At 44.2% G+C, this 16,762-nt stretch overlaps 1 protein-coding gene across 2 annotated transcripts in view; it reads right to left on the bottom strand.

Annotated features, from left to right (window-relative positions):
• Window positions 1-16,762, bottom strand: part of ADCY8 (adenylate cyclase 8) — a 123,791-nt gene that overhangs the window by 92,357 nt on the left and 14,672 nt on the right. The gene's annotated exons all lie outside the window — the stretch shown is intronic.

A 16,762-nucleotide genomic window follows, 5' to 3' on the forward strand; every position in this document is an offset into this window, starting at 1 on the left:
ATAATACACTTGTTATGGAAGGAGTCTATATGTTTTAGATGCTGAGATGTTTTAGATGCTCCTAGAAAAGAAATCGGTCCAATATATAACTGTACATTTCTTCCTGATGGGCGTCTAGTCTTAGTCTCTTGAAGCAAAACAACAACAACACCACGGAGTCTTCCATCATCATCATCATAATCATCATCATCATCACTTATTATTATTATTATTATTATTATTATTATTATTATTATTATTATTATATAAGCTTTTGCATATAGAGCTCTGTTCCACTTCGTTGGAAGCATTGTCTTCAACTGGCAGAGACCTAGAGATAAATCTTAGAGAGATGGTGTAGGGGTTTGGACCAGGGCAGGTACGAATTCCAGTCAGCTCACTGGGTGGTCTTGAGCCAGTCACCTAGCCTACTTCACAGTGTGGTTGAATAGGAGCAGGGGCATAGCCTCAGGGGTGCTGGGGAGGGGGCATAACCCTGGGCGCACAATTTTTGAGAGGGTGTGAAACAGGCGCCCCAGTGCTCCTCTCCACCCACCAAGGGCTACGCCAACTGGCTGGGCTCCCTCCTGTGTGGGCAAGCAGGTGGCACAGTGCAGCCCTTCAGTGCTCTGTGGGAGGGTGGAGTATCACTCCAGTGGCATTGGCACCAAGGGTGCATGCCCCAACACCATCCACACACTGTCGTGAGAAAGTGGGATACCAAATTCTTCTTCTTCTTCTTCTTCTTCTTCTTCTTCTTCTTCTTCTTCTTCTTCTTCTCCTCCTCCTCCTCCTCCTCCTCCTCCTCCTCCTCTTCCTCCTCCTCCTCCACATGCTGGCAACCGATACTAAGCCGCTGTGTGGGAAGACCATGTAGTTCACCTTACACTTCCTAGAGGAAATGCAATTTTATTTCTGAATCCAGTTGGCAGAAGCTTATACCCCAAGAAATACGTTCGTCTTTAAGGTAATCCTTGCTGTGAAAAATATTGGTGACAAGCCTTGGCCACTTGACATTCAGTCCATGTCCCTTAGGAATACTGTGAAATTTACATCACCACCAACCACGTTGCTTCGATGCAATTTTGTCCGATAAGGAAATGCCTCTTGTATTTCATAATCAAAAAATGTGATTAGGCACCTGTGATTACACAGTGGTTGCAACAAGGCTCCTTCTCTCCTACTTGATTGCCCCCATGGACCTTAGCCCTCTTCAGAAATGATACCCAAGTGTTCAATCAGAACATGAGTACATCTGGGCTGGTTAGCGCCACTCTGAAGAAGAAGAAGAGTTTGGATTTGATATCCCTCTTTATCACTACCCGAAGGAGTCTCAAAGCATCTAGCATTCTCCTTTCCCTTCCTCCCCCACAACAAACACTCTGTGAGGTGAGGGGGGCTGAGAGACTTCAAAGAAGTGTGACTAGCCCAAGGTCACCCAGCAGCTGCATGTGGAGGAGTGGAGACGTGAACCCGGTTCACCAGATTACGAGTCTACCGCTCTTAACCACTACACCACACCACACCACACACTCTGTGGCATCTGATGCAAGCATCTATGGAAAGGAAGCCTTCTTGTGCACCTCTGTTACACAAAGCCTTCCCTGATCAGGCCACCTGCATTGTATGAGTGGTTGCCAGAGGTGGGGCTAGCTATTAAAGCTGATCCACCTCTACCACCTGCTCAGGTGACGATTGTACGCCTAGGCATAATTTCTAAAGTAAGCTCTTGTTCAATCCCCTTTAATTTACCAGAGTGAGGTGAGATCCTTATTTATACCCCACCCATCTGGCTGGGTTTTCCCAGCCACCCTGGGTGGCTTATGGCATATATAAAACATACAGGTAAAGGTAAATGTACCCCTGACCGTTAGGTCCAGTTGCAGATGACTCTGGGGTTGCACGCTCATCTCACTCTATAGGCCGAGGGAGCCGGCGTTTGTCCGCAGATAGCTTCCGGGTCATGTGGTCAGCATGACTAAGCCGCTTCTGGCGAAACCAGAGCAGTGCATGGAAACACCATTTACCTTCCCACTGGAGCAGTACCTATTTATCTACTTGCACTTTGACGTGCTTTCAAACTGCTAGGTGGGCAGGAGCTGGGACCGAACAATGGGAGCGCACCCCATTGTGGGGATTCAAACCGCTGACCTTCTGATCAACAAGCCCTAGGCTCTGTGGTTTAGACCACAGCGCCATCCGCTGTCCTAATATAAAACATAGTAGAATATCAAAAAATAAAAACTTTCCAATACAGGGCTGCCTTCAGATGTCTTCTAAAAGTTACGTAGTTCTTTATCTCCTTGAAATCTGAAGGGAGAGCGTTCCACAGGGCGGGTGCCACTAAAGAAGGCCCTCCGCCTGGTTCCCTGTAACCTGACAGTGAGGTTACCGCCAGAAGGCCCTTGGAGCTGGACCTCAGTGTCTGGGTTGGACGATGGGTGTGGAGTCGTTCCTTCAGATATACTGGGCCGAGGCTGTTTAGGGCTTTAAAGGTCAGCACCAACACTTTGAATTGTGCTCGGAAACATACTGTTAAACATGCCTGAGACTGCAAATATGAGGGATGGAGTCAGAAACACAGGAGGGAGAAATTTCAAAATGCTATGTTGTTGTTGTTGTTGTTGTTGTTGTTGTTGTTGTTGTTGTTGTTGTTGTTAACCTGCCCTTCACCCTAAAGTCCCTGGACAGGTAACAACAATTAACATAAAATATTTTTAAAAAGTTGGATTCAACTTAAAACCACTAAAATAAGGTAGGCTCTGAAAATACACATCTCAGGTGTCAAAAGCTACGGCAAAGAGGTACGATGTTAGCCTTTGCCAAAAGCTATATAATGAAGGTGATTTTTGCACCTCTTTGTGAGGAGAGTTCCTCAACTTAGGGGCTGCCACACTAAATGCCCTCTTCCAGGCCACCACCCTGAGCTTCTGAGGCAGTGGAACAACCAGGAGGGCCGATCTTAACACACAAGAGTTATTTTGCTGTTTCTGTTTTAACTATTTCTTTGTGCTTTTATCTCGTGTTTTTATCTTGTGAACCACTGCAAGACTGGAGAGCGAACGTCTCAAAGTTAGCTGCCAGTGGTATACATGGTAGTCCCATTGCATTTAACAAATCTGTTTCTCTTTCTTGATGATAGTTGCTTTAGGCGACAATGAATGTCGGAAAAGCAGGATAAAGAATACAGCAGGTAAGTAAGTCCCAAGCCCCATGGATTTCAATGTGTCCGCTCTAAGTCTGGATCCAACAAAATATATTGAAATAAATGCCACCGGTTTCAATGTGCATTAATGAGATTTGCTGAAGGCTGTGATGTTAAAATTGGCATGCGAATGAGGAATATATCTGCCATACACAATTCAAATCAAAATTATGCAATTACTTGGATCAGACACAACAGGAGAGGGGGAGATGTAAGGTGATACACCTGTCCTTGGGCAGCTAAATGAAGCAGCTCCATTAAAGAGAAGAAAAGAACCAGGAACTGATTACATTCGGTAACAATCTGCAGATTTATCTTACATAGGGTTGACATATTCCAAAAAGTGAAAATCCAGACACAAAGGTTGTTGAGCTTTCTTTGCAAAATCTAAAAAGAGAGAGAAGTTTTGGGGCTATTTTTTTAATGAAATTTGCCAAAATCAACATTTGCGACTTGGGTGATATACATCTGGATTTCCCCGGACATTTCAGCGATTTCCACCCGGACACTGTATCTGACAGCCTAATCCTGGCTGGATTAGGGTTGGAAAGAGCTAACTCTAATCACTTGCACTGATCCTCATTGGTCAATGACAATAGACCATTTTTTTTAGCAGCAGGATTTAGTCCAAACCATAGGGAATATGAAGTTATGATATTCCCCCATACAGCATATTCAGTATGTGTTGCCCGAAGCATTGGTTGCCATGGAAATTATTGGTTAATTGGGCTTGAATAACAAGTTTGAATCATCATTAGCTATTAAGCTAAAAATATCAGCTTGTTTTCTTTAATAAGTTGAAACATGCATATTTTCTTTTGCACAGATTTGCGGGGAGTGGGGAGAGCAAAAATAATTCATTTGTGCTAATTCTTTAACAGCTCAGATAATGGTTAGTTCATTATTCATCCACCAGCAAATTGATTCCACAGGGCTACGATGGAAACATGCCTGCTTAGTCGCAGAACCCGAAAGTCCTCATTTGTACTAAATAAGAACTTTTTGAAATACTCAAAGAGAAAGGACTCAAAGATGGATGGGAGTTTCTTAAAGGTGAAGGTACAAAATGCAGACAATTCCAACAAGAAAGAAAAGTGGGAAGTGTCTAAAGAATTGATGCAATAAGGCAGGCACGTCCAACTCCCAAGAAACTGTGATCTACTCCCAGTATAAAACTACTGGCACTGATCTACCCAATGTCACTGAGGAGTTGTTGAGCTTTTTGGAGGGAGACCAGAATTGTTGAGCTTTTTTTAGGTGGGGAAGGCTAACCATTAACTACAATGCTAACAAGAGCCCTTGTGGTCTCTTCCAACTCTATGATTCTATGATTCTATGATTCTAAGTGCACACAACTAACGTCGACAGCAGACTATCAAAGATCGCCCTTTTGACACTGCGTTGGGACAGTGCGAGGGGGCAGGGGCAGAAACATTCATTTTATATTGCTTTTAATACCACAATCGATAAGGATCCTGCGATTGACAGAGGAGAAGAAGAAGAAGAAGAAGAAGAAGAAGAAGAAGAAAGAAGAGGAGGAGTTTGGATTTGATATCCCGCTTTATCACTACCCGAAGGAGTCTCAAAGCGGCTAAAATTCTCCTTTCCCTTCCTCCCCCACAACAAACACTCTGTGAGGTGAGTGGGGCTGGGAGACTTCAAAGAAGCGTGACTAGCCCAAGGTCACCCAGCAGCTGCATGTGGAGGAGCGGAGACGCGAACCCGGTTCACCAGATTATGAGTCTACCGCTCTTAACCACTACACCACACTGGAGATAATCAGCGGATCTACCTGTCGATCGCGGTCGACCGGTTGGACTTCGCTGCAATAAGGGAACTGCAGCCCAATACAGTGGTACCTCTGGTTACGAATGGGATCCGTTCCAGAGCCCTGTTCGGAACCCGTGACGTGCGTAACCTGAAGCGCCGCATCTGCGCATGAGCACGACGCGATTCGGCGCTTCTGCGCATGCGCGTGGCGTCATTTGACGTGTCTGCACATGCGCGAACCACCAAACCCGGAAGTAACGTGTTCCGTTATTTCCGGGTTCGGCGTGTTCATAACCTGTGTCGTACGCATCCTGAAGCATTCGTAACAAGAGGTACGACTGTATAGAAAAATGGGTGGTAAGGGACCACCTAGCTACTTTAAATGAATTCAAATCCCCAGGCCCTGGTGAGCTGCACCCAAGGGTACGATAGGAGACTCCAGATGTAATCTCAGAGCCTCTGTCTATAATCTTTGAGAATTCTTGGAGAACACGTGAGGTCCCTTCAGACTAGATGCAGTAAAATGTTCTTCCCACCTTAAGGTGATTTGCCTATAAAATAATTAAAAGCTGTTGAACTCACAAAGGCACTAAAAATAAGATTGAAACCTTAACAAGTGGACACTCATGATAAATGCTCTGTTTAGCCAGCTGGGAAATTAAAAAGTAATTAATCAGTTAACCAATTAACACCCTTTATATTGGGGAGGGGGGTGTCTAGCGAGTGGTCCAAGATCCTTCAGTGAGTTTCATGGTTGAGTGGGGATTTGAACTTAGCTCTCCCCAGTTCAAACCCAGCATGTCAATCACTACTTCATACTGGTCCATATGACATTCAAGGATAAAAGCCTGACCTTGGCTAGAAACAACAGATGCCATTTTCAGCAGAGATGATGCTCATCAAATAAGACGCTGTATCAGGCAATTATAATAGAACAAAGCCAAACTTTGACACCCCTTTCCCTATGAAATAGCCTTTGTGCTATTTCTGGAAACATAAAAAAGCAGCTTAAAGGGTGTGATGTTTCATTGAGAGTGTAGAAAACAAAATCCCCCTTCCCCCCCTTCACCAGAATAATGTCATCTGCGTATATCTAAGTGTCTCATCTCAATGCAGAAATGTGTTAGGCTGTTTATTTTTCACAATCACACGGCGGGAGGAAAATCCATATTGCATTAAGAAGACGGCAGCTATTCCCCTCCCCTCCCCACACAATTAAATGTCAGAACAAAAATGTTCATAGGTGATTGCAAACATATAATTTAGCATACCAGCCCTCGAGTTTGGCCTGGGTATCTGTGACTCACTGCGGCACGCAAGAACTTCCAGCAAATTATGGTACATCAGAGACAAAGTGACAACCAGAAAAGGCCATTGAGAAATGCAAGCAGGAAAGCTGAAAATGCTACCTATTAGTGCCACTGGTCAATTCTCAAAGTGCCAAGCAGTTTCCCCACAAATCACCACTAACCTATCTTGAGCAAGTCTGATGCTTGCAATGTATCATCGCTGAAATACAAAATGCAAAACCAGGATGGGGAGAAATTTGATTTTGTTTGCATTTAAGGGCAAATCTACTTAATTTACACATTCCAAAACTAGACAAGAACTGAAACACAGCTATCCTTCAAAATTCCCACTTATCCAAATTTTGCAATGCAGTTTTCCAACTGAACAAGATTTGCAAAAACGCCTAGGGGATTTGTGCATAAAAATGAAAATGTTAGTGAGAACAACATACCGAAATGCGTCATAATGGGGGAAATTGCTGTCAAAAACATGTGCCTTAGTCAAAGGTGCATGCAAAAATGTGTTTATTTGGAAAGTCACACTAAAGTGCTAACACATTTTCATAAGGATTTCTTTAAAAAAAAAAAGCAAGTTGCTGCACAAATGTGGGGAACTGAATTTAAAGGAGATACTGAGAGAAATCAGCATTGACAAATCATTTGACCCCTATATTCAAATTCAGGACTCAGCAACATTTCACTGTGGGTCAGAGTAAATGAATACAACATACTTTATAACATGCCCTCCAACATTTCTCCAATGAAAAAAGGGATGTCCCATTACATAATAATTTTACTATTTCTAACCCACATATGTGACTGAGTTGCCCCAGTTACAGGTGGGTAGCCGTGTTGGTCTGCCATAGTCAAAACAAAATAAAATAAAAAAATTCTTTCCAGTAGCACCTTAGAGACCAACTAAGTTTGTTCTTGGTATGAGCTTTCGTGTGCATGCATACTTCTTGAGATACACTGAGACGGACCCAGTCATTCTGGGTGGCTTCCAACACATATAAAAACACAATAAAACATTAAACATTAAAAAAAAACCTTCCATATACAGGGCTGCCTTCAGATGACTCGGAGGTCGGATGACTCCATACCCTCCAACATTTCTCCAATGAAAGTAGGGACATCCTAAGGAAAAAGTGTGACAATTCAGGATCAAATCAGAAACCAGGGTGGCTTCTCTAAATCAGGGATGTCCCTGGAAAATAGGGACACTTGGAAGGTCTAGTATAGCATACAATATGAGCTTAAGAGACCCCACTTGTAAAGTTGATTTGATTAGCAGGTACGAGAGACAGGGTCTTCCCTGTGGTAGCATCAAAGTTCGTCCAATTCTGCAACCTAGCCTCAGCATCATTTTTAGACATAGAGGGCAATCATAGAGCAATCTCTTCTGGGACGAGCAGTTTAGAATTCAGCAGCTCTCTTGCTCAGCCAGCTGGTTCCTGGTTCAGCTGGAAGTAAGTGCCTAAACCCCAACCCAGCCAAGGATATGGCCACACAGCATGTTGAACTCAGCTCAGCTGGAGCTCAGACATGCTGGCTGAGAGTCATGCCCAGTGTAAAGGTAAAGGTAAAGGGACCCCTGACCATTAGGTACAGTCACAGATTACTCTGGGGTTGTGGCGCTCATCTTGCTTTATTGGCTAAGGGAGCCGGCGTATAGCTTCCGGGTCATGTGGCCAGCATGACTAAGCCGCTTCTGGAGAACCAGAGCAGTGTACGGAAATGCCATTTACCTTCCCGCCGGAGCGGTACCTATTTATCTACTTGCACTTTGACGTGCTTTCGAACTGCTAGGTTGGCAGGAGCAAGGACTGAGCAACGGGAGCTCACCCCATCACGGGGATACAAACCACCGACCTTCTGATCGGCAAGCCCTAGGCTCTGTGGTTTAACCCACAGCGCCACCCACGGCCCAGTGTAAGTCCCCCCCCCAAAAAAAAGTAGAGTGGTGGAGCAGGACCATGCTGGGGTGACTTAAGATGGATCCGAACTCTGTTCAGCTCAGTCACGTGACCTGGGAAAAAGGGTAGTGTTAGTCACACCCTATTTTAATGGCTTCTTTTGCTTCTGACAGGTTTGGGCTTGTTTGGCCAGCAGTAGCCTTGCTCCTCAACAGGGTTTGGATCTGGAGTAACTTTCTGCCATCTTAATGCCATCTTCTCCTGAGTGCAAACCCATTGTCCAGTATCCACAACATCCTGGAGCCAGGCCTAGGTAACAAAACTTTTTCTTTTGCAATCTAAGAACCTCACCTCCAAGTTTCAGAGTTTGCAAGGACAAGCTTGACCTCTAGGGAGTTTGTTCCATTTACCTTTTTTGGGAGGTAACCTCGTTTGGAAACTGTTTAGTATTCCAGGCAAATACGAGTGTAATTACATGAAACAGAAGGCACCTGCCATTGAAAGCCACAGGGGGAAAAAGGAAAACATTGCTTATAATAGATGTGATCTTCTGAAAATAAGGACATGTATAACAAGTGTGTCCAGACTATGAGATCGGGATGCAGAACAGAAAGTGATTGTGAAAAGGACATTTGGGGGGGAAAAAAAGGTCCTTGATCATTTGTTGAAGATTTAGGGGCATGGATTTCAGAGACGTACATTCAAAGCCTTACTCAACCATGAAGCTCACTAGATGATTTGGGCCAAACAACAACCATTCCACCCAACCTACTCCATAGGGCAGTTGTGAGGATAAGACAGGATCATCTCAATGGACCTTCCCTCAGATCCTTGGAAGCAGTGCTGGATTTTGGGTGGTGTGTGTGGTCCCCCCTCCCAGGCATTGGGCCAAGGGGGCACAAAATTGAGAGGATGCATAATTGAGAAGATCCACTTGGGGACACCAAATTTTGGCCTCACACCGGGCACCATATTATGAAAGATTACCAAAGTCTACCCCTGCTTGGAAGGATTAGTGCCACCTGTAGTGATTATGAGTCCAACTGAGACAAACTAATGATGACCATTGATTCTTTAGAGTGGATCCAGGTTGTGATCAATGCATCCTGGCAGGAGGAAGTGGTCACAGCCATCTTGAAAGAGGCAGGGATCTCACCACTCCTGAAAAAAGCCCACTCTGGATCCATTGGTTTGGGACAACTAGCACCCTGTCTCAAGCAGGGAAGATCATCAATAGGGTCCTGCTCTAACAATTTCAAGTTATCTTGACCCATTTCAATCTGGGTTCAGGCCTGGTTATGATACTGAATTGGCCTTGGTTGCTCTGGTGGATGACCAGGGCAGGTTTCAACAATTTTAAAATACAATATTAAAATAAGTTAAAATATGACAGTAAAGAGAATAGGCCCTATGTCCAGAATTTCCCAGACATAGATGGGATTCGACCATTGGAAATAGTGTCCGAACAGAAATCACTGAAATGTCTGGTTCAACAACCTTGGGTAAAATTAAAAAAAAAGCTCCACAACTTTTGTGTGCAGATTTTCACATTTTGAAATATACCAACCCTACCATAGGTGTCAAAGGCCAGGGTAATATGTTTCAGCCTATGACGAAAGCTATATAATGAAGGTGCCAGAACTACTCTGTGGGGAGGGAATTCTGCAGCTTAGTGGCTGCCACCATTCAAATTTGTCATGGTGGTAGAACTACCAAGATGCTCCTCTCTGCCAATCTGAATGCCCAAGAGGGCCTATTGGGAAGGAGGTGGTCTTTCAGATATCTGGGATCACAATTTGTTTATCCATGACCTGGACTACCGCTAGCCTTCGTGGCTGCACACCACTGGCTCCCACCCATGCTCTCAAAAACCATTTTAATTTAGAAACCATGAATAAATGGCTACCCTTTGTGCCACTAGGAACTATTCATGTCCATTAGAAGCCATTTATAAGTTTGAAAACATTAGCATGCTGTAAACCAACAATTTCCAGGAATGCTTCATCTTCCCATCTGGGCTTTGGGCCAAAAAAACAGACCATGTCCTGCCAATGTAATATGTGGCCATTTTCAATCTCATTTTGGGTCTTGCTTTAAACCATGAAAATGTGATTTCCAGTAAAAAAAAAAATAATTGCCACAGTAGGTCTGCCAATTGCATGCAGTCTGTCTTACAGTGCGTATTTCCAAAGGGTATTTGTTGTTTTTTGACACCTATGTCCGGTCATTCCAGGACTGGCTCCAGCTATAAATGCCCCCTTGGCATCTATGGTGGTAACAGCAGCAACAGGGGCATTCCCTCCAACATTTCTCAAGGTGTGAATAGGAACATCCTATTGCACCCCCTCCCCAACATTTCTCTGATGAAAAGAGGGGCATCCTTCAAAAAGAACAAGCAGGAAAGTCTGGAATCAAATCATAAACTGGGATGGCAACTGTAGTTCCGGGACAGTCCCTGGGAAATCAGGACACTTGGAGGGCCTGCAGGGGTTCCCAAACTTTTTCAGACCAACACGCCTTTAGTTCTATAAATTCATCCATAGTGCCTCCTCCTCTATGGAAACATTATTCAGAATAGCAGTTTGCACGGCCCACTAGGGAAGATAACCACACCATAAAATTCAAAACAGTAAGAATTATTTGCACATTTATTCAAAATTCAATTAAAACTATTTAGTTTAATTCAACAAAATTGATGAACTTGATCTAGTGATGCTAGCTTTTCAAAGTCTGATAGTCTTTTGCACCCCCATGCCTCTTAGCACACACACCTCCAGGTAATCCAGCCGCCCCCAGGTGGTGGTTCCACCCCCTTTTGGAACCACTGTTCTAGGGCATTATGAGAAATTAAAATGATGGCTTTTAGGTACCACCAGAAGTGGGTCAAGAGAGCCATGTATTCCATTATGGGCTCTTTTGGGGAAGGTACCACAAACATGCATTTTTATTTTTATTTTGAAAAAAAAGACTATTCTCGAAACAATAGCAGACAGTAAGAGCACAGCAAAAAAAGTCAAGATGTCCAGCAGCCAAAATATAACTATCCAGTCAGCCTTATGCACCCTGTAAGTGGTCCTAAGGGTGGAGCTAGCCCTCAGCTTCATAGAAAGGCCATCCCAGAGCTCAGTTTCAATAAAGGCCCTGCTCCTACATCATACCCTCCAACATTTCTCTGATGAAAACAGGGAGAATAATAACAACGATAATTTCATTATTTATACCCTGCCCATCTGACTGGGTTGCCCCAGCCGCTCTGGGCAGCTTCCCACATACAGTGGACCCTCAGGTTATGTACCTCTCTGGATACGTAATCTTCGGGTTGCGAAAGTGGCAAAACCGGAAGTATTTTTCTTGGTTTCGCCACTCGCGCATGCGCAGAAGCGCTCTATATCGTGCCACACACATGCGCAGAAGCAGCGCCTCTGGTTATGTACCCCCCGGAACGAATTGAATCCGTATCCAGAGGGTCCACTGTATATAAAAACAGAATAAAACATTAGAAACACACACACACACACACACACACACACACACACACAATTGTCCAGTAACACCTTAGAGACCAACTAAGTTTGTTCTTGGTATAAGCTTGGTATAAACATTTTAAAACTTCCCTCTACATGGCTGTCTTCAGATATCTTCTAAAGGTTGCACAATTATTCCACCCAGTAGGAAGATTTGTAGCATAGACTTCTGTGGCATGAACATCTTCCAGGATATTGGCAAATCATGGGCTAGAAAGTTTTGGGTGGCTTGCCCGCTTCCACCAATAAGCATCGTTGAATGGGGGTGTCACAAATGAGCGGAAAATGCACTAGGATTGGTGCTCTAACCTTATGCATTGCAGGAGATATGACCCTCAAGGTCACTTCCAGTTCTAAAGTTTTATGCTTCTAGGATGCTATACATTTTTGGCTCAACCTTTCAAGCCAGCAGCCTGCACACATTTCAGTGTGTGTGTGTGTGTGTGTGTGTGTGTGTGTGTGTATTCCTGTACACACTCCCCAGTGCTGTATAAAAGCAAATGCACGCACAGCAAACAGTTATATCTTCCTCATTGCCTCAGCAATTAACTGCATCAGTTGAATTACACCAGCAATTAATTTGTCACTTACATCTATTAGCTGAAAGCAGTTCTGCTGCAAAACAAGAAGCTTGGCATATCACAACATATCTTGGCATTAAAAACAAACAAACAAACATACAAAAACCAGACGTTTCAGCCAACACAGAAAGGATCTAAAGAAGTCAAGCTGTAATAAGAAATGAAAGAATCGGTTCAATAAGTTGTCATCTCTGAATAGATGGTCACATCCTGGCAAGGTTCTGCAGTTGACTGCACACATTCTTTTTCAGCTGCAACAGAAAACCTCAATATTTTATGGACTATATAATCACCCAAGTTGGCCAGTAAGAAATAAATCTTAACCAGGATCTGTAAAGTCTGCAGAAGCAGGAATATTTGTGGTAATGGTGTTCACTGCCACCACTGTTTTTTTTTTTTGGGGGGGGGGAGGATGCAAAATTAAGGGTGGGGGGAAAATCGAAATCAAATGACCAGCATCTCTCTCTGATTGCTGTATATAAAAGACAATATAGTATGCAATGCCTTGCATCTTTAGTTAATTGTCCAGATCAAGGGAAGTAAGAGTATATCACTCCATTCTGCCTTGGTCAGACCACACCTGGAAGACTGTGTCCAATTCTTGGCACCACAATTTAGTAAGGATATTGGCAACTGGTGTGCAGAGGAAGGCAACAAAGATTATCAAGGGCTTGGAAACCAAGCCGTATGAGGAACGGTTGAAGGACCTGGGTATGTTTAGCCTGGAAAGACTACCCAGAACTGCTTTTTCATGGACATGTGATTTTATAATATTTTACTTTGCCTTGAGCTTTTAAATTTATAGGACGGTATATAAATTCAATGAATAATAATAATTGGTGTTTTTCATTTTGATACTGGTCATTGGCTGTAAAAAGAAGAAGAAGAAGAAGAAGAAGAAGAAGAAGAAGAAGAAGAAGAAGAGCTTGACATGACTTGTTGGATTGTAGCTCCCCTCATCTCTGGCCATTGACCATGTTGGCTGAGACTGATGAGAGTTGGAGACCAACAATATCTAGAAGACCACTGTTTCATCATCCCTGGTGCAGAGACAGTGCTGAGTTAGATTGACTAACAGCCTGCCTCTGCCTAGGGCATAATCAACATTGGTTTATCCAGCAGTCAATTGCTTAATGCAGCAATTAAATTATCAGCATCAATTATTCGGCTCTTGGCTGAACTGGACTTTGAACCCAAATGTTTTCTCGGCACTGGAATCAATTTTCTAGCCCTTTTGACACTTCTTACGGAAGCCTCCTCCTTCTCGGCAAACTTAAATAGCATTTTCTACAAGAGGGGAAATCACCTTGAGATCTCGAGGGATATTAATGGAGGTGAAGGATGGCTGGCATTCTAGAGAAATGCCAAGCTCCTTCCATGATGACACCGAGGGAAAGTCTTCTGAGTCATAGCCATGTCCAATTTATTTATGTGCTACATTTTCCACAGATCCCTTGGACCTCAAAGAGGGTCACAGGAAACCAACAGTCTACATACAAAAATCACGTTAAATAATAAAAATAAGATTACTGCAGAGTAACATGAACATTTCAGCAATTATCAGTTCATTTAAAATACATAAAACATTGGAGTATAAAACATACTTATAGATCAGTTAGCGATCTCCACACTCCAAAGCATAGGTGCCAACTCTATAGGGCTGAGGAGCCTTCAACCCCTCCCAAGTCTGTTGGGATGGGGCTGAGTCCCATTCCCCCCCCCCCAATCTGGAGGGGCCAGGCCTCGTGGCAGCAGTCTCCTCCTGCCATTGGTCTCCTCTCAATGCACGTCAAGTGATGCATGTCACATTGCACATGTGTGATGGGCCCCTCAATGTTGGGTGCAAACTCGATGCCTCTGCTCCAAAGTAGCTCCGAAAACAACAGATATCTCTCTCTCTCTCTCTCTCTCTCTCTCTGCCTCTTACTTCGTCCTAATTCAAAGGTAGGAGATGCCAGGCAGTTTTAATCAAGGAATCAAGGATACAATCTATTTCCACTTATCATTTCCTTGGTGAGCCATGGGAACTTATGGCAGGCCAGTGTCAGGTGGCAGAGGAACCAACCACCACGGCAGGTTGCCAGGAATGTGTAAGACAAGGAAAAGTTCTTACCATCTGTTTTTTATTCAATATTGTATGGGAAACAACCCGAAAGATATTGTTACGAGGAGATAGGATGGCATGTCTTGGGAGTTCTCCCCATATCAGAGCCGCACCCCAAACTTAGCTTCTGTGTGGATGTTTCTTTAAGGAAAGAGAGCTTGGATGTTTGACCACAGATGTTGCTAATTAAGATCTATAAAAGGCAGGCATTTGGGATGGGAGGGAGAGCCTTGTCACGGACCCAGGGTGAGGGTACTGTGAGTCTGTTTGTGTGTCCTTGCTACCCATTTGAGGGGCTCCTGGGAGCGGGTTGGGGACATGCTGATTTAGGTATGTATGTTTTGTTTTCTTCAATAAAGGTACTTTGGTTCATCTTCCTCCTGCTTTGTTTATTTGCCCTGATATCCTTGAAAAGAACTGCTGCATTTGGCAGAACAAATATTCATAGAGAGAGTCATGGGAATGCAGCCTCTTGGGAGTTGCTCCGAGTGACTCTCCAACCCCTTTTCTCCCACTTCCTCATTCATCACCTTCTCCCCTACAGGTTGCGCCGAAGTCCCATTGCTTCTGAGCCCTTTGCTCTCCTACTTTCAAGGCTCGCCGGATCCTGGGAGAGGAGGGTGGGTCTGGAATGCTTTCTAAAGACACTGTGTCTGTCAGCTGTCACCCCCCCCAGTGCTTCCTCCTCCTCCTCCTCCTCCTCCTCCTCCTCCTCCTCCTCCTCCTTCTCTCCCATTATTTTCCAGCTTTCCCCCCTCATCTGCCTCGGAGCTGTGATCTCCCTCAAACCCTCCTTGTAACTCTGAACTGTCTTCTTCTTCTCTGGAAGGGTCAGGCTGGGGAGGCGGTCTCCACCATTCCTCCTCTGCCTTGTCCCTGACAGCCAGACTAGATGTTCATCCAACCTATCATCTCTGTCTGACTTCAGCTCTCCGAGATCTTAAGCAAAGGCTGTTTTGCATCACTGGCTACCTGGTCCTTGAGCTGGCAGTGCCAGAGATTGAACCCGGGGTCTTCTGCATTCAAAGCATGCCAACTACTACTACTACTACTACTACTACAACAACAACAGTTATTGGTTTCTTTTTTCACAGACTGACCCAAAAAAAACATCAAAAACAATGAAGAACAACCAAGAAACCCCAAAAGCGCAGCTATACAAAGCCTGGGTATAGAGAAAGGTTGCTGTCTGGTGCCTAAAGATGGATGAAGGTGGGTTCAAATTGCCACTCAGCCATGAAACTCACCTGGGGTGAGAAGCTTGGGCAAGTCACTGTCTCTTAGCCCAACCTACCTCACAGGGCTGTTGTTAGGATGAAATGTAGAGGTAGGAGAACCACTTATGCCACTAAGAGCTCCTTGGAGGAACAGTGGAATACAACTGTGATTAAAAAATATATATTATACTAGATTGAGTAGACTTCACACAACCTAGCAAAATCAACTGTCATAGGCAGGGAGCCCTGAGCCCTGCCCCCTTTACACCACAGGAAGAAAATGTTCAGTTAAAGCTGAGACACACTGAATGCTCAAAATTTTCAGTTAATCATGATGCAGACAGGTAGCTCCTGGTAATGAACACTGTTCTCCAAGAAAGGAGGTCTTATTCATCACATTTGCTGAATAGGAAGAGGCACCCGCGATGCTGAACTCTTCTTTCTGACAAAGAGACAGTACCTCCAAACTGAACAGATGCAAAATCCCGTGTGAGTAATGAACTTCTCCCAAAATATAAACACATTTCGTTTGGAGCCCTTGTTTTTGCATTTCTCAATCTCTCCACTGAGCATGTCACCTTAACACCTAATCCCTCTGAAGCAGTTGTTTATTTTACATCCATGTATTTTTGCTTCCAAAAAGCTTGATCCTTGAGAGACTTGACTCAGCAGCCTCTATTCCAGGGGTTCCCCAAATGTGGGTCTCCAGCTGTTTTTGGACTACAAGTCCCATCATCCCTAGCTAGCTGGATCGGTGGGTGATGGGAATTATAGTCCAAAAACAGCTGGAGATCCAAGTTTGGGAAATCTTGTCCTAAGCAGACTATTACCAGGGGCAAAGAGCTTTGAAGTCCTGCCCAACAGCTGATAATTGGTGCTTCAGAAGCCTAGCACTTGGCTGATCTTTGTGCTTCAAATGCTTGCAGATCAGCTTCAGAAGCACAGCACATGAGCCTTACAAAGTGCTGATGATCAGCTGATTGACAGCAGTTCAGAAGCTCCTTTTGGCTCAGCTCGGCTGCCTTTTTACCTGCCCATACCTGATGTCATATATGACACCAGGGGATTGGCGTGGGCGGGGGGGGGGCAGGGGGCGGATGGCTTGGGCAAAATGGCTTGGCAAGTCCAATTCAGCCCATGGGCCAGAGGTTGTATTTCACTTTATATTTATCACATG

The sequence above is a fragment of the Lacerta agilis genome, chromosome 7 (genome assembly GCF_009819535.1).
Source record: "Lacerta agilis isolate rLacAgi1 chromosome 7, rLacAgi1.pri, whole genome shotgun sequence".
Classification (NCBI taxonomy): Eukaryota; Metazoa; Chordata; class Lepidosauria; order Squamata; family Lacertidae; genus Lacerta; species Lacerta agilis.